The sequence below is a fragment of the Rousettus aegyptiacus genome, unplaced genomic scaffold, assembly GCF_014176215.1.
Source record: "Rousettus aegyptiacus isolate mRouAeg1 unplaced genomic scaffold, mRouAeg1.p scaffold_m13_p_5, whole genome shotgun sequence".
In the NCBI taxonomy this organism is placed as follows: Eukaryota; Metazoa; Chordata; class Mammalia; order Chiroptera; family Pteropodidae; genus Rousettus; species Rousettus aegyptiacus.
The window spans coordinates 64,693,699-64,720,534 of NW_023416308.1; positions in this window are offsets into that span (position 1 = coordinate 64,693,699).

Here is a 26,836-nt window from a genome sequence, read left to right on the forward strand (position 1 = left end):
CATCCTTCTTCCAAAATGTCCCCTCAAGTCTCTCAGATCATAAGCCTAAGAAAATATAAACCTATGGAAATGGCCTTGATTTAGATTATTTTACCATTCAGAAGTTTACCAGATTGAAGAAAAATACAAGAAAAAAATGACAAAAAGAAAAGAAATAAACAACTCTAGAGTACAGACAACTTTTGATTCAACAGAGGAAATGAGGTGTCTGTTTAAATTTGCTGAGGACCAGTCCTTCCCACCTCCACACCATGAGATCCATGGGGATTATTGGAGGAGGTCATTGAGTAGACATGATCCACGAGCTAGACCTGGTCATTTGGAGTCTTCTGACCCTTTTCCCTGTCCTTGGAATATACATTCTGTCCCTCATTATACCATTCCCACAGTGAGAGCCATTTTCAAAGATTCAACCTTGAGAGAACAGCGGGTTGTTGAAACCATTGGGATGGTATACATGACTGAACTCACTTAACGCCTCAATATAAACTTTTACAATTCTGGCACTGGGTGTGCAGATCTACTCATTTTTGTGGCCACCCAAGACAAGCCTCATATGTAAATTTCTTTGCTTGCTAAACCTGCCGCCTACCAATCTGGAGTGGCTTGCCTATTTGTTTCTTAGGTCTCTCCTTGCCCACTGAATATGGGGAGCCAATTTATGAACCAATGGAGATCTAGAAAAGAGAATAAAAACAGCAACCAGTGCGATGTGGACAACAACAAATTCCTCCTCCTTTTTCATCTGTGCTTCCAGTATTTCAAGCTTTTTAAGATTTAGATTACACTTATCTTTCTTAGTACCACAGTAGATTATCACTACTATGACACTGTCAGTATTTACCATTGTATTATTTTTGTCACAAGATTTGTCACAATTTGGTCTCTGTCTCTGTGTCTGTCTGTCTGTCTGTCTGTCTGTCTCTTTCTTCCCTGCCCAATTTCTGTACCCCTTCTTTGTTTCTCTGTGTTTCTCTATCTTGTTGAAATGTTTATGCCTACTGAGGTTAAAAGAATTTCTTAAGATTTTGGTGTCCATTTTTAAGAATTTAGTGACATATTTCTTATTCACCCAAATCTCAGTTTTATGTACCTCTCAGTATAAACACTAAAATTTTTTGAAGCTCAGATGTTTTTTTGGAACAGTAAATACTCTTAAAGATAATTTGAATTCCAGAACCATCCATATGCACTCTCCCTTCTTAGTTTCTATGTTTTCGCTGTTGCTTACTATGAAAATACTCTATTCAAGTCAACATATATGTATTGGATTAAGGGCTCTGCTAAAAGCTTGGGGGAATAAAAACATTGAAAAAATATTTGATAGGAAAGGAGAGGGAGTAAAAGCTTCTTTATAAACTAAAAAAAAAAAAAAAAATTTCTACTTCAGTTCAGTGATTTACAATGTAGCCACGACAGTAGTAGAATCACCTGCAAAGCATGGTAAGATATAGAATCCCAGACTCCTTTTTCAAAGTTTCTCATTCAGAAAATTCAGGGAGAAGTTAGGAAACTATTTTTGAAAAGTTTCCCAGATAATGCTAGTATGAAGCCAGATTTGATTTATCAATATTTTGTATTTTTTGGTATGCAAATTTTGCCCAAGTTTCTTACACAGATTCTGTTACATTTATCCATAAGAATTTCATGCATTTTGATAAAATTGTAAATGATTCCTTTTATTTAATTTCAATGGACTTTTTTTCAAGTGCCTTTTGCTATTCTATAAATATTCAATTAACATTTTTTGTTCATTGGGGTTTTATTTACATTCGATCACGTCATTTGTGGGGGGAAAAGTTTTTATACAATTTTTTATAATCTGTATATTTTAATCTCTTGCTTGCTTTACTGTACTGGCTATGATAAACAGTACAATCTTGTATATGAGTAGTGACAGTAGATGTCATTGCCTTGTTCCTGATCTTAGGGGAAAAGAATTCTGTCTAAAAATTAAACATAATTTTAGCTGCTGAAATAGGATTTTGTAGATATGCTTTATCAGATGTCAAAGTTTCCTTCTTAGTTATCTGAAAAAGTTTTTTTGTTTTTGTTTGTTTGGTTTGGTTTGATCATGAGTGGATGTTGAATTTTATCCAATATTTATTTCTGCACTTATTAAGATGATTATATGATTTTTCTTTTTTAGTCAGTGTGTATGGTGGATTATAATGTTTGAATTTTCAAATTTGATTAAACTTTATACTCCTGGGATACAGTCCACTTGATCATGATTGTATTTTACTTTTTATAAGTTACTGTATTTGATATGCCTATATTTTTATTAGAATTTTTACATTCCTGTGACTGAAATATGATAGGAATTCATAAGTTAAATGTTTTAGAATAAGATAAAGATTGATTTCTGGACTGAATTCTGGCCCAGAATATGGGATATGATTTATTTTGAACCATCACTGTTCACTTTAACAAAATTAAGGAAAATCTCTTGCATTTATCATCATAAAGTTTACACTTTAACATTTCTTTGATAAGCATTATACCATAAGACTGTAACCATAACTCTGTGGAAAGTATTCTTTTTTTTTTCGTTTTTCAGAGAAAACAACTAAAATTAGAGACAATAAAATGACTTGCTCCAATTCTCGCAGTTTATTAATTATTAATTAGAAGACTGTACAATAGCTATTATTTTGGAATATAACATTTCCAACTCCAAATCAGTGTTCTTAACATGCCCCCTATCTTTTTACAAACACATTGGCTTATAAGTTTCATAAGATATTTTGGTATAGATGTTTTATTTTCATGCTATTGGCCACCCTATTCTGTATGATTCTCTTTTTTTCCTGCCTATGTTCAGTCCTGAAAGCCTAGATATTTAGGGCCTATATAATCTATTTATCAAATCCTCCTCACACACCACAATACACCTCAAACATCACAACTTTCATTCACAGAATCTTTAAGGACTGTACCTCATTGAATCTAAAACACTACTGGTTGTCAGTAGCACTATCAGTAGCACTAATAATTTATGTACTAATATGAGAAAAATTTATTGCAAATTATACTATACAACAATGTCTTCTTTCAGATTCATTATAATCCCAATAGTAGAAATGTTAAAATGTGAAATAGGCTGCTTCAGTTATTTATTGCTGTGTAATGATCCACTCCCAAATTTAGTGGCTTAAGGCAAAAAAATTATTAGTAGCTTTCATGGTTCTGTGGGTTGACTGGGCTCAACTGAGCCAAACTCTCTTGGGTTTTCTCAAACAACTATATTCATTTGACAGTTGTGACCATTGTAATTAAAGGGCATCATTGGGATAGATGTCCTTATGGCTCACTTAAATGGATGGTAGTTGACGCTAACTGTTGGATGAGAGCTTAGCTGGAGCTATTGAATAGAATGTTTACATGTAACCTCTCCACATGGCATGTGCTTTTCACAACATAGAGCCTGGGTTCCAAGAGAAAGCATTCCAAAGCATGTTCCAAAAAAAGAAAGTAGAAGCTGTCAACCTAAGTAAGAGTTGGGCCTATAACTGGAATAGCATTACTTCACTTATAATCTATTGGTAAAAGAAGTCACAGGGCTTCCTTCATTCAAGTGAATAGAGAGATAGACTATTTTGATGGGGGATTGACAACTGCAAATATATTACAAATATAAATATACCTCTGTGAATTCAAGAAAAAAATTGAGGATATACACCAATCTTGTTGATCGTGATTGCCATTGAGTATAGAGAATTGGAAGGGGTGACTAACTTTATAGAAAGAACTAAAATTTAAATGTTGGGATTATGACAGATTTTCACTTTTATGTTTTCTCGTGTTTTCCTAATATATTTTGAAGGGTATTAAAGAAACATGTTCTAAATTAATATTGAATAACTGCTCTCCCCCATTTTTTTCATAATGCTTCCAGGGATAGAGTGAATGCTACTATTAGAACTATAATTTATCTGGAGATACTCTAATTTCTGTTTTTCTAACAATTGCTTTAGAACACCACTGTTGTATTTTTATCCTTCATCCTTCCACAGGATTAGTCCATTAAAGAAATAGAATTTAGTGACTTTATTCTTAAAAGCCTATCACTTGCATTTTTGGGAAAGGAATAAGATTTGGAAACATGAAGGGAAACCTCTGGAAAAGTTAGGATTAGAAATTGTTCCTTTTAATCTTTTGTATTACATGGATTGCCATAATGATGGGAAGATAAAGGAATTAAGTTGATTCTGGTGGTATTATTTAGCTATTTCAACATATTAACCCTTTGTGAAATTTTCTCTTCTTCATTTTGGCTTGGTCTAGGCAAGGTTTTGTATCAAGAAAAGTTATGGAGAGACACATACTTCTTTTACATTGGTGAGTACAGGATGGTTAATAATCAACATTTACAGCATATAGAGATGGTATGCAACCAACAAGATAACAATGAGGGGTTTTGTGGTCTTGTGCTCCCATGACAAATGTGCCTTTAAGGAGTCTGGCAAAGACAATCACTCCATTTCAAAGGTATTTTAACCTACAAACACAAAGACGATAGTGCTCACTTAAGGTAAAGACTAAACTTAACACGGAAGCTACAGGCCTAGGACATGACTTCTCAGCATGATCCACTTAGGAATTTTTATGTTCAGACCATCCTGTGTAATTACTTTTGGTAACATTTCATAAGGCCTGCCTTGCAGACCCTTTCTGAGCTTTTCGGGTTTAGTATATGTCCCCTTTTTCATTCACATTACAGTAAAGTAAGCTAGAGAAAAAAATGTTATTAAGAAAATTATAAATAAGAGAAAATACATTTATAGTATGTATTGAAAAAAATTCCCATATATGTGGACCTGTACAGTTCAAACTTGTATTGTTCAAGGGTCAATTGTATATTATTTTTTCACCTCAGAATGGCCCATTCTCCTCAAAAAGGCTAAATATACTAAAAGGAAGAGATGGAGTGGGTATTTGTAACAGAAACATAATTGATTCCCAGTTAGTGGGGAAAAAAAAGTGTTGATTATTTTTGCAATCACTATAGGAATATGACAGGCATCAATAATTACTAATAAATAGATTTTAATTCTTCATCTTATTTTTATTAAGCCCTCATCAGGTGAGAGAACTGCAAATTGGAGTGGAGGCTTCTGAAGACTTCAAAATGAAGTCTCTAGGAGTTTAGAATGATATGCCCAAATCTGTCGTAGTGAACTTTGTAAATTACACTGTGTATGTTTTATTTATTCACCTATCATCTGTCATCTATCTATCATCTATCTTTCTTTCTTTCTTTCTTTCTTTCTTTCTTTCTTTCTTTCTTTCTTTCTTTCTTTCTTTCTTTCTATCTATCTATCTATCTATCTATCTATCTATCTATCTATCTATCTAATCTATCATCTATTTACTATAATGCTTTCTTTTCTGGCTACACTACTTTCCAAACATCTATTCAAGCATACTGTAACAGTAGATAATGGAGTAATAGAAATGAATTTTGTGATATTTCTAGTTTATTTCTACTTTCCTGATTTTCTCCTTCCCTGTCTTTAAAACTTCAAGAGCACGCCTTATCTCTTTACAGATCAGATTGACACTGACTAAGGTATATCCAGAGTTTGAGCCTGAATCTGTTATGACAGGTAATAAATCACCTGAAAATTCTTTTTGTATTTGCGGATGTGTCAAAATCACTCATGGCAAGTTGATGACAGATTTTTTTCCCCTCAGATGGCAAGAGCTTTCACACTCACACTCACACCAATTATGCAGTGGTTCTTAAACTAATGACCCAGTTCCAATCAAATTCTGATAATATTTCTTGTCATCTGTTTTGTGGTAATGTAGAAGGTGGAATACAGAAGGTACTAATATTGAAATTTTTTTCATATCTTACTTAATACACAGAGAAAACATATTCTTATTAATCTTAAGTACTTCCTCCCTATTTTTTTTCCTACTCAAAATAAGCAAGAAGTCTAGTGAGATTCATCAATAATATTTCTCTCCTAGATCCCCAGAGTGATACTACCTGGCAAAAAAAAAAAAAAAAAAAAAAAAGCATAGCCTGTGACCCTCTGGTCAAGTCAAGTTAAATTTGATCAACTTCAAGTGGACTTTCACAGGTCCTAATCATGTTTTCTACAGAGGATACTCACAACTTTTTTTTTTTTAATACTTACTTCCTCTTAGCTGATGACCTAATTTTCACTTTAGCTTCTCCCAAGCCCTGCTCCAAATCCCACACCATACCCCACACAGTCTTTGCATTCTGCCCTGGAGCTCATCAAGTCTTTGCTCCTTGAAAAACCTTCTTTTGACTCTTTCAGGATTGCTTTTCTTGCCTTCACTTCATATCCGAATTTCCACATTTTTCACCTTTTAATATGACAACAGCTTCCTTCATGATAGAAAATACATCTCTTACAGGTCAGCAGTAGATTACAACTGGCTGCAACAATGAGTTTTTCTTAGTTCTCATTATTTGACATCCCTCTGCAGACTATTTTGTTATCTTCCTCCTCTATATTGAAAATCTCCTCACTTTGGTTTTCTGTGGTTTCCTCTTCCTCTGATCATTCTGCCTACTCTTTTACCTGTTTTACTTCCTCCTTTCATCACTTATGTGGAGGTTTCTCTGTGTTCTAGTCTCATACTTCTTACCTATTTATTTTCCTTTCATGAGAGGATATCTCAACTTCTATAGTTTTGAGTATCTATTCTTAAAAAAAAGTTCCAGACCTTGATCTTCTAAATTGATTCTCTTTCTGCATTTTAGCTTCCCAAGAAAATTACTTGGATGCTGTTTGTAAATTTTTTGCTCTTTCGTTCTCCTCGTTTAGACCAATAAATATTGAAGAGAAGCAGAATTTGCCATCTCAAAAACATGCCTCTTAGGCATAAAAATTATCTTGAACTGATTATTTTTAAAGAAATAGCAGACTTAGGAAAAGCTCTGAAAACTGAGTAGAAGTTACCTTTTTCTAAGGAATGTTTAGATTTATAAGGGAAATCATTGTAAGAGTATCTTTCTCTTTGTAACTGGAGGAGAAAGATTACTAAATCTGTAGAAACTCATCACTGGAGAAAGCAAGACTTAAATCTACATAACAATCATAACCTTGTTTACTGCTTTTTTTTTTTTTTTCTGATAACCTTCCATAACTGAGTCTCCCACACCTCAGCCTCTTCTTTTATCTTTAGCTGGAGAAGGTATTTAAGGTGGTGGCTTGGGCCATTTTGGAGAGTTACTCAATTTTTATCAGTCTTTCCCATATATATAGGAGATATGCATTTGTTAAACTTCTGTTTGTATTTCTTCTATTAATATGTTGGAGTTTTTTGTTTGTTTGTTTTCTTTTGTTGTTTGTTGTTGTTGTTGTTGTTGTTTTTATTATAAGGTGGTCCCAGTCAAGAACCTAGAACAGTAGAGGGAAAATTGTTTTTTCTTCTCTATAACATCTAAATAAGGCTAACTAAAACATACTTCTACTTAATTTGTTTCCTTCATAAAGAGTATTCTTTAAAGTTCATAATCACGTCTAGACATGCAAAACAATCTCCTTGCTCTTCTCTGTACCTTCAGTTTCTCTTCCCTGCATCTATTTCTCTAACTTGCTAGTATATTCTTTCTAAACACAAACCTAAATATCTCTCTCTTTTGCCCGTAGAGATTTTTGCAATAGCTCTTCAAAGTGTGCTCCACTTAATAAAAGATCCATTTCTCTCTCAAATTATCATTATCATGTGATAAATCAATGCTTTCTTATGTGATTTCTCAAATGGAAAAATTGAAATCTGTATTATAATATTTTTAGATCTATTTTTAGATCTCAGAGCAACCTCAGTCTTATGTCTCTGGAGTTTTCAATGTTTTGGCTTATCTTCCTAGTTAGTTATACTTATTTAAATTCAGACAACTTCTAAATAAGTAAATAAACAATAAAATAAGCAAATACTATTGGCATATGTCATGATAGATGGATATTTATTAAATAAAAACAATAAAAATTCAGAAGTTGTCACCTTAGCCGGATATTAAAATCACCCATTGAGTAATTATTTGTTTATTTATTTGTTTTTATAATGTTGATGCATACACTTTACTACAATCTCTGGAGATGGGGTTCTGATATCAGTGTCTCTCTCTCTCTCTCTCTCTCTCTCTCTCTCTCTCTCTCTCTCTCTCTCTCTGTCTCTCTCATAACCAAATTTAATTACATAGATATAAATGGGAACCACACATACATGAGAGAGAGAGACCACACACATGAGAGGTTCAAAGACAGAGAAAATGAGGTATACATGATATTCTGGCTAAGGATGGGGTAAGATGTCTTGGGGCTTCCAAGGGGAGAAAGGTCATTGCAGGATGATAAGAAGAGCAGGTATTCAGTAATTAGCAGTTTACCCTACCATATAGATGGGGTCAAAAAAAAGAGTTATTCTGGAAATAACTCTTATTGTGGACAAGGCCCCTTATTTAAATTCTTTAAAGGAGAAGTAAAAGTTTCTCTTGAGTCTGCAGGGTCTCAATTGCCTTCAGCTCAAAAAAATTTGCATGCCAAAGGGGCACATTTTGAAGATGTCTCTTCTGAATCTGCCTAGTGATTCCTCTCAGAACTAGTCAGAAGTGGAAAATCTGCGATGTGGCCTATGCTTCTTTAGTTCTAAATTAAGTTCTGAAATTTGTCTATAGGATGTTACAGGGAAACATATTTAAGGGACATTGGATTACACAAAGTTAAACAGAACTGTTTAGTGTTTTAATATGCAAATATATAAAATGCCTCTTTAAGGAGAGGTGTTTTCAGAATTGAACAAATTACTTATCACAGAACACTATTACTTTATTTATTTATTTATTTAGCCCTTGGTTTGATTTTCATAGAATTTCCTGGGACTAAAATGTTCTATAGAACACACTTTAGAAAATAATTGTTACAAAAAATGTTGCTCATGGGAGAACTATTGGCATTTTGGGTGGCATAGTTATCGTAGTTATTATTAAGGATCTGTCTTATACATTTCAGGAAGTTTTGCAACCCTAAGCTCTGCTTATTAAAAGTCAGCAATACTCCCTAGTGATTTTGGTAATCAAAAATACTCCCAAAAGTTATCAAACACTTTAGGGCCTGGTACTGTTCCAGGTGGAGAACTATTTTGTAGTTGGTCATCAGGTACAAAGAAGGGAGATTAAGTTTCCCACCTGGAAATGGTTTCACTGGAAATCTCTGAGCCTTGTTAATATTGGCCTAGATCTTTCTTGCTGTCTTCGTATAGACAATTATGTAAAACATTGATTCCCGCTAGTGCTATATCTAAATTTGTCAAGCCATCATTCAGAGCAGTTTCAAGAGCTATAGAGACCCAAAGTCCCAAAGTTGTCACAGGGGTTCTTCCCTGTATAAAGATTATAAAACCCATATTTGTTGGGGTGCCTTCCACCAATGATGAGGGTGAAATTACCTAGGTCAGAAAGACCTTGAGATCACATCAGCCTTAGCTTTTTATCTTCAGCTTCCATATGTCTACTAGAGTTAATTTTTTCTACATCACTGATCAGATTATGTCATTCCTCTACTGAAAAATCCTTTATTGGTTAAGATTAAAATCTAGATTCTTTGTGTGACATTTTAAAAGAATTATATAATATGTGAAGGAATTGTCACACACTTGCATATATACACTATCGTTCCATTTCTCTCTTTCTATCAATTCCAATAACATGACTGGGTTTTCACTATTTCATTTGGGCTCTTAGAGGAGAGCACTTCTGAAGACCTTGTATCCTCTGACATCAGGCCTAGAAGGTAGTTTTCATCTATAAATCTTTGCGCTTGCCCCTGCTCATAAGAGAATGAAGAGTTAAGCTACTTTATAAGACTCTGACATGTAATGAGCAACATTGTTCAACTAGCTATGAGAGTTACTTTGCCTAAATATTAAGAAATACACTTTACTCTTTTCCTTGTTCTACCTGTTGAGTAAGAAGATTAATGAAAGGATCTTTCTCTATTTCTTGCCTCCTTGTGGTAAGGATTCTTGGGTCAGAGTCCTAAAACTGCCTTTTAGGGCAGTAACCTCAATCTCTCTCTGTCTCTGTCTCACTTTCTGACTGCCGCGCGTGTGTGTGTGTGTGTGTGTGTGTGTGTGTGTGTTTCTATCTCCTGTTTCTCGTTACCTGTGTGTATGTTCTCCATTGCTCTGTCTCTGTCTTCCTCCCTCCTTGCCCTGTAGATAGCTGGTAAGTGTAGAAGGCCTGAATTATTTGTAGCTGATGAAATTGACTCCTTCCATTGGTGGGTGTTACAGGCTATAAATATGAGTGGATTGTAGAAGGATTCTATTTGACTTATAACTGAACCACATTCTTCAGACTGCTTTACCTTGAGAGATTTGTGCTTTGAGGTTTGTGAGCACTTGCTTGGCTCATTAAAGGTTTTCACTTTGTTGTTATTTTCTTGATTCTAGTCTTTCCATTAGATAGGACCTGTGGAGAATCCTCCCACTTGATCTCTAGCGTGTCGGTATATTGAAAGGAGGTGGTTGTGGGGAGTGCTGGGAAGAAAGACGGCAGCAGCTCTAGAGTGGTTATATTGCTGCTGATTCTTTGGAAATGCAGAGTAAATGAGAGAGCTTGGGTTTTCAGAAGGCAACTATTATAAAAGAAACCAAGTTTTATCTAAGTAATACCCTCTTTGGATGAGACCAAGAAAAATAAGATATTGGTGTTAGAAGACATTCGGGCTTGATGTAGGAAGACACTATGGGGAACAAGACAGCTTCAGTAAGACCTTGTGTATAGATGTGACAGTGTAGCAAATTTTTAAGTTTTGAAAGAATATAAGAACATTTGAGATTCTTCGCATGCTTTTTCTCTCTAATTCCCATCTCTTCAAATTCCATCTAAATGTCTTTGTTATGGTTTTTTGTAATGATGATCTGAACTGTAGTAAATCTTAGGTGCTGTAAGCAAAATTTGCTTAGCATAATTTTCGAAAGTATTGTATTATTTTTGTACTTTTAGAGAAAAAAAAAACATCGTAGTTGGAAAGCTGATTATGTGATATGCTTCCTATTGACTTTTTGGACTCTATAAAAGTACAACTTAACAAGAGTTTTAAAGTAGGATTACCATAACTCTGAAAATGCTGAAGGAATCATCACTATGCAGAGGAACCCAAATATTATTTGAGAGAAATTTCTTGGGTTGAGACTGAGCACAAGATATTAAATAGTTGAAAACTTCTGATTTGAATTTCTTTAAACTATAAAAAATGGGTGTTTCATTTTTTGGAATTAAATTTTCTTACATAGAAGATAGAATTAATATTATTTAACCAATTTTTTATATCGCAAAACTGTATTATTTTTAATAATCTTATGCTATCTCTTAGTACTCACTTTCCTACATGCCCTGAAGAGACACACTGGGCTACATGAAAAAGAAAATTTAAGATGGGAAATTAAATTGGAATAAAATATAATTGATATCCTTTCTTTATTACTTTAGAGTCAGTCATCTGAATATGAACACTGAACAACCCACATCTTGTCCTAGGAGAAGAGAAAGGATCAGTGGTAGTAAAGGTTATGGAGCAACATGATGAGGGTGAATACAGAACGAGCATGATTTGTTGCTAGTCTTTTTCCTGATGGGCTTATAAATTGCCCTGGTTGATTGTAGGTATTGCTATTGCCTTGGTTGAAAGGATAAAATCATAAGAATGGCAAAGGAAACCCTTTTTTTAAATTTTTTTCTTTTCTTTCCTATGCTCACTTTAGCATTTCTGGAGAAGTGTTATAAGAGAATTTCTTAACACCACACATTTTCCTCTTATTTGTCCATGTGGAAATAAGAAGTAATTAGACTGGTGAGAATGTGTCGTTCAATAGGTCACACTTTACAGTTGGTGTACTGTTTGCAAACTTACTGCTCATGTAAGACATGGTCTTTTCCTTGGACTATATTTGCTGTCAAGCACAGTGGTTGCTCACATTCTCTTATCTTCTCAAATATGCATTGCTTCCGTGCAATAAATATGCCATCAGACAAAGACAGATCCATCTCCTGACTACACTAGAATTTGGACTGTTATTCCTGACCTTTTCATTTTTTCAGGCAGTTTGGTGCATGAGCAGGTCCCTGGCAAAGCTTGTGTTACATATCCCTGATCCCCATCAGTATGCCCCAAGGTTAATAGATTTGAGGGAGTGAGATGACCTGTTATAATACCAATTTCAATCCATACTCTCTAATCTTGTTTTCCAGAAATCCTTCTTTTGGGGATATTTGAGAATTAGCTTGTCTGTTAATAAATTTATTCTTTGATCTCTACTTAGACTGCTTATTTGTTTATTCTATTATTTGGAACCTGGATGAGAGGAGGGCTGAAGACAAGCTCTTGTTCCTCCCTACTGAAATGCTTGTATCCTAGATATTTACTTACTCTTTTTCCCCCTTTTTCTGCTTATATGTCCCTTTTTAGAATATCTTTATCTGACAATCCTCTCTAAATTTATGTTTTTCTCCCTCTGTCCCTTCTTTTGTTCTAATTTTTATCATATCATTTTTAACTTCTCGATATTATATTTTACATTACTTTGCCCATTTTCTTTTTTTTTGAGTAGGAATTCCAGGAATTCAGGATCTAGTGTGCATAGCTATATCCACAATGTCTAGACCAAAGCAAGGAACAAAGTAAAAAATACCTTACATATTTTTGTCAACTGAATAATGAAAAGATTAATCTTTTGATGATATATTTGTTTGATACATCATTAATATTCACTTAATATGTTGAATTAAAATGCAAAATTCTAATGCTGTCATTCATTTTTAGGAACTCACTAATAGACAAGCATTTTAAAAAGTTTCTCCGAGCTTCACTCAAGATCAAGCTATTATCAATAGCTTGTTTCATCACTGTTTTACATGCTATCTTTTCTCAGGCTTTCTAATTCCTATTCTCAAACTTCTGGCTTTCACATTTTCTTTGGTGGGGCTTATCTATATTTCCCTTTTCACTTTAGTAGTCTTGCTATCGCCCAATTAACTTTCATCTCTGTTTACTCCCTTAATTTTGTTTTCACCCGTAGTTACAGTCATCCATACTCATCTTGTCTTCTGATCCAGCCCTTTCCCATCTCTTCTCCTGGCCTGCTTTTCCAAGGAACAGATTAGGCAAACATTGTCATGTTGTAATTATTTATAAAAGTTTTAAATTTGAGTCCCTATGTCTCCAGTACTACCACTAGGGAAGTAAGTCATGATCAAGAAGGAAAACAAAATTTTCAACTTCTCTGATAGTAATCTTTAGGAATCAAACATAGGTCATGTTTGAAACTGGGAAAAAACAAACTAATGAAAATTTATGTTGCTCTATCTTGGAGAATTCAGAGTAATTGACCTTCTGGCTAGTCATTATAGCTAGCCCACCAGGAATTCACTGAGGAACATTACGGGAAGGAACTCAGGCCAAAAGCAGAAAGGCAATCTGACAAGCTAAATTCATGAACAATGAAGAGAATAGTTATGAGTATGAGAATGTGAGCTGAGCAGATTCTCTCTAAGGCAACACAATTAACTTAAAAGCAAATATGCCTAGACCAAATAAAATATTAAATATGCTTGTTTTCAAAAGTCACTGGCCAGTACAACATGGTCCTTGGCCTTCCCTCCTCTTTTCTCCTCTTTTCTTATTCTTTAGTCTCATGTTTTTGTTCAGCTCTAATGTAGGGCAATTTAACTTTCATTTTTGTCACCTTGGCATTTACTGTCTGTTCATGCCTTCAGGTTCTCAACTTCTAGGCAAAATGACTTTTCAGAACGTTTTCCTAAAATATAATTCACTCCTTAAGAGGAAATGTGCTGTTAATTGTTAAGATTTTAATGCTTTCACCCTAATGAACAACTCTCCAAGTTTTTGTCCTGTGCATTCTCTACAATACCAGACATGCTAAACAGATACTGCAGAGGCCTCATCAGTATCACTTCAGGCTGACATGGTATAGTAGAATGGATTACACAGTACTTTATGGTTATCACTGATTGCCGTCTGTTTCTTTCAAGTGAAAGATGTCGATGGTAAATGCTCTTTATGATCATTGCTGGTTGTGTGTAATTTGTTTACTATAATTGTTCATGGAAACATTAGTTATAATTCAATAATTCACTTTAGTGTCTGAATGTTTCTAGCCCTGATTAATTGGCCAATTTTGTATGCTCATGCTGTGGCATTCTCTTTAATTTTCATTGCACACTTAACTGTGTAAAAGCATTATATACGTATAATGCTATATATAAATATGTATTTAATATATAATATGTAACATATATAAAAATAATTATGAAATATATTATACCAGAAAAGAAACTATGATATATGTGTGTACACACACACACACACACACACACACACACACACACACATACACATATAAACACAAACATACACATGCACATTTGATCAATTAGGTTTGAGCTGTAAACTGTGTACAAAAATCTTAAATAGATCATGTTTCGGGTATGAATTATATTAAGTAATTACCGATGACAGAACCTCTAACTTGCAGGAGATTTTATATATATATATCAGATTATCGGATTATAGTTTTGGAAATAATTTACAATACAATTCATACTCAATTTAGGATGTTTGTGCATAATTTTCAACTTGAACATAATTGATTAAGGATGTGTTTGGATTTATATATATGTATATATGTATATTAGATTTTTCTTTTTAGGTTTGTATATACATAATATAGTATATTGCATTTATTATATGATAGTTTATTATGAAACACATATAATCTATAATATACCTTATATAAATAAACTTTCACATAAGGGCATACTTTTTTCAGAAGTAGTGCTAAATATTTTAAAGGTTTATGCTGTTCTCATCAATTTTCACTTTTATCATCTCACTCTAAGTCTTAGGTTGGAATCCTTTCATTGGTTTGATTTTAATCTTTGGTTTTATGAAAGAATTATAGAATTTCAGTGCTGGAAGGCCTTGCTGAACATCAAAGGACCAGAGCCCCTTATCTTTGAAGCAGTCAGATACTCTCTGACTTGGCCACAGGCTCTGTTCACCCAGCTTGGGCTGTCTGACCTAATCATGGGAAAGGTTTCAATTCACTTTCTGCCCCAATCCCTTAAGAGATCTGATACTTTCTCTATGTTTTGCAGTAAGAAAAAGAAAGAAAAGAAAGAGAAAGAGAACGTAAAGTCCCATGTGTCTAAGCTGTGTTGCCAAGCACTCATATTTTCTTTACCGCCTTGCTTTTGCTTTGATGAATTTTAGCAGGTTGTTCTTAGCTGCAGCTCAGAATTCCTTTACAGCTTTGTCTTTGGAGCAGCAATATGATAGAAGAATAGGCCAAGCTGGTCTAAAATCTGTGTGTCCATAGAATGTACACTCTTTACTTATATGATATAAATCAACAAAGAGTAATCACGCTTTCTAAAACCGCCTTTTTTGGGGGTTTTACATAAAGTTGAAAAGTGTCAGTTATCTCTATTTAATATCAGAAGCAGGGTTCTTAATATATTTTTTAAATTTCTCAAACCAAGAAATATATCTTTATTTATAAGAAAGCGCAGGTCTTGATATATGTCAATATTTCTAAACTGTCATAAGAAGTTAATATATAAGCATTTTATTATCATCATTATTATTAGTATTAATTATTTCTACATGAGCAATTTGGTAGTTAGTCATCCAGCCAAGAAGACAGGGGACATCTTTGATTCCGAACTTTATAAACCCTCTAAGCAACCAGATCCAATACTTTATAAACACACCACATGATTGGAATCAAATAGCATTCTTATGTTGTATATTAAATCCCAGTGCTTATGTATAGCATAATTACAAGTTTGTACCTTTTGATCACCATCACCCATTTCATTCCTTCCCCATCCTCCTCCTTGTTTTTTTTTATTTGGCTTTATATGTTGAATGACTTCCCAGACTACTTCCTCCTGACCAAAGTAATTGGGATGGGGGAAGAGGCTTTGATCCTTATTCTCACATTATTTTCTCTGTCACACTCCCTTTCTCCATTCAGACCTGGAAGTGAGCCTGACTCACTTGCCCAGACAATTCTCCCAACAACTTGACAACCTTGACTTCCTTTCTGTTAGCATTCCTCACCTGTTGATTTCAAGCCAGAGGATCAGAGAGATTTAATAAAACTGAGCCTAAAAAGGAGAGGAGTTGAATACAGGCTCTAGCCTACATTTTGCCATTGGAGGCTTCTTGCCTCTGTGTAAATATTTTGACCCCTTCACAAGTAATATAAAATGGACAGACACTATCAACTAATGACAACTCATCAATAATGGTTCACTCCACTTTTTTGCTGGAGTGACAAGAGCTCCCTTTCCTTACATGACCTTAGCTGGATAGGTGCACCCAAGAGATTCCTCTACATTAAAAATGGCCTCAAAAAGCCCACTCTGGTCTATGGCCATCCTACCTGGAACAAGCCTGATGTCTGATCTCAGAAGCTAAGCAGGGTCTAGCCTGGTGAGTACTTGGATGGGAGATCACCTAGGAAGCCCAGGTGCTATAGGCATAAAAAATAAAAAAATAAAAAAATAAATAAGGGATTGTAAGCTGACAAGGTCCTTGCAATCTATGAGGTCAACCAAGAGTTGCCTCACCAAAAAAACAAAAAACAAAAAACAAAACCAAACATAAAAAAAAAAACAAAAAAAGCCCACTCTTTCACAATATAATTTTTAATGCTAAAAAAGATAATTCTTTTACAAATATATATCAAACGCATTTCAAATTTTTAATTCTTTTGAGGAGTGTGCAGGATGGTAGAGTTGGTTTAAAAAACATTTGTAGAATGTATTTATTTAGCTAGAGGAGGAATGCATAAATACATTTGCTAAATTAGATACAAAGCCGGCTAATATCCTACATGTTAATAAAAATATAAATTTTGAGGTTATCTTTTCTACTAGACAACATTTTTTTTTTTATGGACAAAAATAATTGTAGCAATTTAGGAATTGTCTAGAAGTTTCAAAAGTTTACAACTTTACAGCATTTATGAACAGGGCCCTGATCAATAGGAAATAATAAGTCAAATATACATTCACCTAGGAAACAAAATAATCCTGAGTTTTGTGTCTAATTTAGCAAACTTATTTCTTCACACTTTATATTACAGACTATATAAATCTTTATTTCTCAAATACTCTTTGAATTCTTGAATGGGTCTATTAGACGGTGCCTGAATATAATGTAGAAAAATATAAAAACCTTTCTGTGTTCTCCATTTTGGAAAAATTTATCTAAATTACTCTATATTATATGCTGCATAAATATTAACTTTAGGAGGGAAATAAATCTTTAAAATGGAAAATTCTCTTACTTAAAAGTTGTCTCACTTATTTTTTTAAAATGAATGTCACCAGATGGCTTGCTAATTGTTACTTATAAGAAAAAGCCTTAAACTTTCTCATTATCCATTTATATAATCACTTCCCTTTCAGCAAATTAGTGGACTACAAAATATAAAAAATTGGCTTTCTCTAAAACATATTGAGCATCAAAAATATGTCCGTTTATCATAAAAGTTTAATTCTCCCAAAAACTTGGCAAGGTTGTTATTAATCCTAATTCACGAAGTATTTAAGTAATTGGTCAAGATTACTTTACCTATAAGCAGTGGAACTGCATCATAAGCTCTGTCGGCTTGGGTCCTAAATCCATAGTCCTTTCCCTATACCATCTCAGAGATGATTTCTCAACAATTTGCAAGGGGGCTTGTTGGAAGAGTGAAATTTAATGAGGTTGTTATCAAGAGTTTAGTCTAAAAGCTCTTATAGGATGAAAGCAATTCTGTTTGAAATGACTGAGCATCAAAGCATGTCAACTGTTCTAACTCCTCTTAATGAAAAACCAGTGTCTGCTTCTTTTCTGCCTAACACTACATGTCAGATATAATAAATGTTGAAAAAGAAGGGAAGAAGGAAATGTGATTAGGGGTATGGTTACAGTCATTGCTATTGGCTCAAATTGATGAGCTTTAAAAATCCAGGAAGAGACTGTTAATGGAAGAAGTCCAGCATGAAGATGTAGAATAAGTTTTGAGTCCTACATACTAATCATACACTACCACCAAATCTGTATGGCCTGACCAGGTTAATGTGCCTTTCTAGGCTTCCGTTCTTTATTATGTGAATTAAAGTGGTTGAGCTAGATCTCTAAGGTCCATTTAGCTTTTATATTCCTTGAACCCATTAAAGAGTCAATAATAGAGGACAAACCATTTATACACAGCATTGCCATTTTATTGTTTTAAATCTTTTAATGAGTCCCCATTGTTGTTAAGAAATTGCTAAATTTTTCTGTGTCTCAGTTTTCTTACTTGAATTATTGTTAGAATTTAACTATGACTATATATGTAAAGAATGCTACAATGTTCAGAAAATGATAAGCATTTAATAAGTACTGGCTATTACTATTGACTATAGTATTAAATTAATTTTTTACATGAATTACCTAACCCCCATTAATCTTGTTCACCTCCCTAGCATTGTCTCGCCATCCTCTGCCTTACACATTATGCTAAAAACACAGAAGAGTCTATTTTTCAGTTACTCTTGAAGGACCATTTTACAGGGCAAAGAATTCTACATTAGTAGTTTTTTTCTCTCTCTCTCAGCACTTTAAATATTTCATTCCACTCTCCTCTTGCTTACATGGTTTCCGAGAAGTTGGATGTAATTGTCCCTCACCCCCAGCTTCTTTCAAAATTTTTTATCTTTGATTATCAGCAATTCGAATGTGATATGCGTAGGTGAAACTTTATGACATTTATCCTGCATGATGTTCTCTGAGTTTCCTTAATCTATGATTTGATGTCTGACCTAAAATTGGGGAAATTCTTTGTCATTATTGCTTCAAACATACTTTTTTCTATTTTTCCCTCTGGTATTCCCATTACAATTATGTAACATACCTTTTAGAGTTGTCCCACAGATACAGACATTCTGAGTTTTTAAATATCTTTTTTTCTCTTTGCTTTTCAGGTTTGGCAGTTTGTATTTAAATTTTCTTAAGCTTAGAAATTCTTTCCTCAGGTGTCCACTCTACTAGTAAGCCCATTACAGACATTTTTTATTTTTTTTTTTATCTCTAGCACATCTTTTTAAATTGATTTTTAGAATGTCCATCTCTCTGCCTACATTACTCATTCTATTCTTGCATACTGTCTACTTTATTCATAGAGTTCTTAACATATTAACCATAGTTGTTTTAAATTCCCAGTCTGATAATTTCAACATGCCTGCTATATCCACATCTGGTTATGCTGCTTGTCCTATTTATTAAAACAATTTATGTATTTATTTATGTATGTATGTATGTATGTATGTATGTATGTATGTATGTATTTAATTTATTTGTTTATACCTTTTTGTAGGTATTGTAATTTTTTTTTCTTTGTACCTGGATATAATGTACTGGGTTAAGGAACTCCTATAAAGTAATGTGGTGGTGAGGTGTGGGGGGAGGGAAGCTTTCCATAGTCCTATGATTAGGTCTTAGTGTTTTAGTGAATCTGTGATTCTGGACTATAAATTTCACAAGCGCTTCTCAGTTCCCCCTTCCCTTAGGTAAGGAAGGATGTTTTGAGTTGTTTGGAGTTGGGTATTTTCTTTCTCCCACATGGAGACTAGAAAGGTCTAGAGGTACGTATTTCTTTTTATTCCTGTTAAAGGTTAGAGCCAGGTGGAGTTGGTTATTTCCCTTTTCCCAGATCAGTTGGGCTCCAATAAAAACCCCAGCACTAGGCTCTTTTAAATAGTTTCACCTGAGGGCTGACCATGTTAAGAACAGAATGTTCTGCTGTATTTCAAAATGTGATTTTTCCCTTCCTTTGCAGGAAGCACGAGAGGATTTTTCTCCAGTATTCTCTGTGCGAACCTGGTCAAGTTCCTGAGGTAAAACTCATAAAAGTGTGGGGACCTCCCTCTTTCATGACTGGGATTTCTAAAGTTTTTGACTCTCAAACATGTCCACACTGAGCCTGAAGAAATTCATCAATTACAGGTTAAGTTTTCCTAACCCAGAACTTGTTCCTTCAGAGGTTTCTGTTCCAGGAGCTGTGATTCTCTGTATTTACCTGTCTCTTCAATTTTGGTGAGAAAGCTGACATCAGTTTTCTCTATGACCTCACTTTTCTTATGGATATAAAAAGAGTTGCTGATATGTTTAGTTTGTTTGGTTTTTTTTGCATGTTGTTAGGATGGAGTGGCAATTTCTAATCTCCTTACATGCCAGACCAGCAGGTGGAAGTTGCCTTACTGAAATTTGAGCGGTTTGCTTTTTGCATACAAGTGTAGATATCCATCAGACAACTAAAAATGGTGATGCTAGTTCACCAAAATTTGTAGTCTTAAGATAATCAATTTGGAAGATGGAATGGAGGTAATATTAAGTGGATGAACTTTACCAAGAAAGGGGCATTAAAAAAAGATACATGGTACAAGAATCTTGGAGTTTCCCCCACCTCTCTGTTTTCAACAAGGTATTATAACATTTCTTATGGTGTTTATCCTCTCTCTCCCAAAGGCTTGATCCTGAAGTAGTTTAGAACCCTCATAGTGTAAATATTAACATGGTATTACAAAAAAATCTGTGTGGCAAAGGAACATGTTATTTTAAGGCACCATTTACATGAAAATCAGCAACTCTCAATAATTTCATTACACAAGACTCACAAATCTTGATTTTACTGACATTTTAATTCTCAAATGATATGACCAGTCCTAAAGTAGCACATCTGCTCAATCAGTCATTTCACTTTGTGTGTTTTCACTAATGTTTCTACTGTTCTTAACAATTCAAAAATCTATTCTCTACCATTGTGGAGAGCACAGACAAGAAATTTGACATATTTAACATTTCGACTAATTCTTTTCTGGTAAATTCAAAACCCAGAACAATTTTATTTTATTTGAAAGATATTTGTAGAGTGATGTTGGCCTTTAGATGCGTTTGACTTTGTAGTGTCAGAATAATCAGTTTGCTTGATTTTACCTTTCATTTTTCATTAATTTCTTCTTGGATGATTTCTTGTCCTGTGACCATGCTACTTTTCATAGTGATTATGTTAAGGTAATATTTTGGGTGCTATAAGACTACAAGTTTATGTATTTGGTTGGTTGTTTTCTATCTCATACCCCTCGTTTCTGCCCCCTCCCCCCCAAAGATGTAACTTATTTAGATATAATGTATCTGGTCTTGTAAAAAACAGATATTTTTTCCTGGTGCTGAATTTCAAATAGAATTTAATACATGAGTTCTTAGATACTGAGCAACAAAATAGAAAAGACTTAAAAATATAATCTAAGCAATCTATATTTCTTTATGAGACCAACCAATATTGCAGAAGAGAACACCATATTTTCCGGGTTTCTCTGCTGCCTACTGTCTGGCTGAATTGGCCACTCCCTTTTACTAGCTAACAACTGAAGAAATAATTGCATCACCTATCAATGAATAAGTGAACAAAAGTCATTTTGAGTGAGAAGTGTCCAGACTCTTTACATCTATATACCCCCCAAAAGAAACTCATACTTCAAATTTCATCTCAGCATTGAAGCACCAGTCCTTAATTTCACATGCTGGAAACCCTCACTGGATAGAATTGGAATCACTAAGAGCTATGCAATTATGTTGAGAAGAAAACAGTTTCCAGAAGACACTTAAATACTGAAAAGGCCACCTAACCTGGGAGAAGTATTCCTTCTGTGTTAAGTGATTTTCCTGTAATGTAATGAAATTATAAGGTTGCTAATTTTTTAGTATCTCTAAGAATAAATTAGCAGGCTCACATGGAAAAGAAAGAGAGGGAACAGGTAAAATGTTAAATTTTGGATATAATTTTATAATAGTAAACCAGGATGGAATATAAACTTGATGAAGACACTTGCATAGGTTGGTGGAAAGAAGGTAAAATCATATATATGAGATGCATAAAATAAGTTAATGTAAATTGACATTATATGTGGTACTGGCACAAGAATAGAGAGGCCAGTGAGGAAAAATAAAAGTAAAAATAGAGTCCAGGTAATATGGATCTCTAGTATATGAAAAAATGTGACATCATAAAAAAACTGGTTTAAAGAGGGACTTAATAAATGGTGCCAGACAATTGGGTAATCATTTTTTTTTTTTAAAGAGAAACTTTGTTTTATCCCTCACTCTATATAAAAAACATGCTCTAAACAAATCAGCAATATAATAGTAAATATCAAACCATATAAGTAATAAAAGAATACATCACTTTAAAATGTTTTATTTATCTTTAATTTAAATTTTTTTAAAAATTTATAATACGTTCCTCTTTAACGCAGGTGCATAGAAAAGTATTCTAACTATGAATCAAAATCTAGCTACAAAAAAAAATTGATAAATTTGACTACACACAATTTTTGAAATAGTCTTTTTTCATGGTCAAAAAATTTCATTATAAGCAGTAAAATGACACTGACAAAAGAAAAACATGTTTGAATATATATAATACAGATACTTTCTTCATACCATATATGAAAATTAACTCCAAATGGATTATAGACCTAAAATATAAGAGCTAAAAATTATCAAACATTTAGAAGAAAACATAGAAGATATCAGATTCAGAAAAGATATTTTAATAGGACATAAACAAGAGCCTGATATTAAAGGAAAATTCAATCTCATTAAAATTTAAGTTTTAATCTTTAGAAGAGCTAGTTAACAAAAATGATAAGCCATGAACTGGAAGAAAATATTTGCAAAACATACATTTTACAAAGAACTTATATCTAAAATATATAAAGAAGGGAGATTGGATTAAGCATAGCAGCATTAGAGATGTCCCCAGATCTCTCTCCTTGAAACAATAAGAAGTTGAACACCTAAAACTCAACGAAATACACCCGAACTGCACACCAGCATGTCTGAGCGTGGGATCTGTGCATAAGAGCTACCGCAGGTCAGAACCCTGGGTATTGGGCGGTGGACTGGGAGGAACAAAGAAGCTGACTCTCCAGAGCTCCTTGTGAAAGGAGGGGAAGGGGAGAAGGAGTAGAGAGTTCCCTGAACAGCCCTGCTGGGAGTGCTGCGAGCTCCACGCAGCCGGTGGCAGTGCCCAATCATCAGGGCAGAAGGCAGAGAAACAGGGATGGTTGGAAAGTGGGGATGGCAGAGAAACAGTTGATTTTTATCAGCTGCAATTGCAAAACTAAGGCTGGGCTGCAGCCTCCAACTCCCAACACAGAGGGCCCTTCCCTCATACTCTCCGAGATGGAACACCACGGAGCCCCAGGAGAATTTGAGCAAATGCTACTGAAACTGTCACTAATACTGACAGGAACTGAGATTGAGGGTAGCAAGCACAATTAAACATCTATAAGGGGGAAAAAAAAAGACGTTATTAACACTTTATATAAAGCAGGGATCTAAGAAGCGTAGGCGCCACCTAATGGAAATCAAAAGAAAAACACCTTATTTGCAACAGGCTAGGGACCATTATATAATAAATCTCCTTTCTGGAAAAACAGAAAAAGCAGAACACACTTCCATTAATTCCCAGGTGGAGAAATAGTCCGTTAAACACCATAAACAACCAAGGTGACAAGGTATCTCAGAAAGAAAGAGAAAAATCTCCAAAAAATAAACTTACATAGAACTATGTAACTTAAATCACAGAGAATGTGATCCTACATTAATTATATCAAAAATGTCAGGAATTGAAAAAACAACTAGATGAGCAGAATGAGTTCTTCAGCAAGGAGATTGAAACCCTCAAAAGGAACCGAATAGAACTTCTGGAGATAAAGAACACACTACAAGAGTTGAAAAATGAAATAGCAAGCTTGGGAAATGGAGTCAACCAAATGGAGGAAAAGATCAGTGATATTAAAGACAGAAATTTAAAAATAAGTCATAAGGGAGATGACAAAAATTGGAGAATGAAAAATAATGAAAGAGAAATAAAAGAACTAGCTGATACCAACAGGAGAGGAAACATAAGAATAATGGGAATTATTGAAGGAGAGGAAAAGGAGCAGAGATTAGAAATCATTTTCAGACAAATAGTTGATGACAATTTCTCAAATATAAGGAATGAGCTGGAGCTTGGAATTCAAGAAGTCAACAGAACACCCAATTATGTAAACCCAAAAAGGCCTTCACCAAGACATATCATATTAAAATGATAAAAAATTAATGACTAAGACAATTCTTGGGGCAGCCAGGGAAAAGAAGATGGTAACCTATAAGGGAAAACCCATTAGATTATCATTGGACTTCTAGCACAGACCTTACACCCAGAAAAAAAGTGGACTCAAATATTCAAACTGTTTTATGAAAGGAACTACCAGCCAAGATTAAGGTATCCAGCTAAGCTCTTCTTTAGATATGAAGGAGAAATAAAGACTTTTCCAGATATACAAAAATTGAGGGAAGTCTTCACTGTGAGCCCTGCACTACAGGAAATACTGAAAGAGGTCAGCTCACCTAAAACAAAATGAAAAAAAAAAAAAAAAACAAAACCCATAATTAGGAGTAAAGTGGCTATCAGGCAAATAGAAGCAGAGGAGTGCATCCCTTACTATGAATAGGACATTATAATGAATGTTCAGAATACATAGGGAAAAATTGAGATAACATTGACTGGAAAAAAAAAGGATTCAAAGATCCAAATGCAGAAACAGGAATGGATATAAGCCATGTGCAGAAGAAAAGGGATGACTGTATATATATAACTATCCTTTACATATTTGTAATGGTAACCACACACCAAAGATTCTGAACTGAAGTATATAACATGAAACAAGAAGGACCAGAGGGAAAATCTACAAATCCAACCAAAATAAAGAAAACAGAAACATAAAGACAAGGAAGCAATGAAACACCGAACTACCAGAAAGCAAAAGATAAAATGGCTAAAAGAAGACCTCATATTTCAATAATCACCCTAAATGTAAATGGACTAAACTTACCAAGGAAAAAGCACAGAGTTGCAGATGGGATCAAAGAACAAAACCCAACCATTACTGCCTCCAGGAGACACATCTCATCTCCAAAGACAAATATAGACTCAAACCGAAGGGGTGGAAAATTATATTTCAAGCAAATGGCATTCAGTGAAAAGTGAGAGTAGCGCTACTAATATCAGACAAAATAGACTTCAAAATAAAAAGTTGTAAAGAAAGATACTGAGAGACACTTTATAACAATAAAGGGAATCATGCACCAAGAAGACATAACATATTAATATCTATGCTCCCAAGCAGGAAGCTCCGAAATATATAAAGCAATCACTAACAGAACTAAAGGGAGAAACAGAACAAAACACTATCACAGTAGTGGACCTAAATACCCCACTGTGAGATGTGGACAGATCATCCAATCAGAAAATCAATAAGGAAATAACATCCTTAAATGATACTTCAGACCAACTGGACATAATTGACATTTAAAGAGCCTTTCATCCCCAAACAGCTGCTTATACATTCTTCTCTAGTGCACATGGAACATTCTCAATGATTGACCACATACTTGGGACACAGAGGTGGCCTCAACAAATATAAGAGGGTTGAAATCATACCAATCATATTCTCTGATCATAATGCTTTGACACTAGAGGTCAACTGTAAAAAGAAAGCAGAAAGAAACACAAATACATGAAGATTAAACAACATGCTAGTGAAGAAAAACTAGGTCAGAAAAAAAATAAAAAAGGTCAAGAGATACATAGAAACGAATGATAATGATAGTACAACATATCAAAACTTTTGGAACATGGCAAAAGCAGTCATAAGAGGAAAGTTCATATCATTACAGGCCTCCCTCCAACAACAAGAATGAGCTCAAATAAACAACCTAACACTTCATCTTAAAAAAACTAGAAAAGGAAGACAAATGAAGCCTAAAGTCAGCAAAAGGAAAGAAATTGTGAAAATTAGAGCAGAAATAAATGAAATTGAAAACAACAACAACAAAAAATAGAAAAAATAAGTGCAAAAAAATTGACAAACCCCTGGCTAGACTCACTAAAGAAAAAAGAGAAAGGACACCAATAAACAAAATCAGGGATGAAAGGGGTGAAATTATGATGGACATCACAGAAATACAAAAGATCATATAAAAATACTATGAAAAAGTATATAACACCCAATAACCTAGAATAAATGGACCAGTTCTTAGAAAAATACAGCCTTTCTAGATTGAATCAAGAAGAACTGAAAAATCTAAATAGACGAAGCAGCAGTATGGAAATTGAAACAATCATCAAAAACCTATGAAAAAGTAAAAGTCTGGCACCAGATGGCTTCATCAGTTTTACCAAACATTCAAAGAAGATTGAATACCTATTCTCCTCAAACTCTTCCAAAAAATCAAAGAGGAGGCAATACTTTCCAATTCATTTTGTGAGGCCAATATTACCTTGATACCAAAACGTAGTAAAGATAGCACAAAAAAAGAAAACTACAAACCAATATTTCTCATGAACACAGATTCAAAAATCCTATATAAGATACTGGTGAACCAAATACAGCAATGTATTAAAAAGTTTATACACCACGATCAAGTGGGCTTCATCCCAGGGGCACAGGGATGGTTCAACATACACAAAACAATTCATGTGATACACTACGTAAACAATTTAAAAAATAAGAATCATGTGCTCATATCAATAGATGCAGAAAAAGCCTTTGACAAGATACAGCACCCATTTATGATCAAAACACTTAACAAAATCAGTATAGAAGGAAAGTACTTTAACACAATAAAGGCCATATATGACAAGCCCTCAGCCAGCATCATACTTAATGATGAAAAAC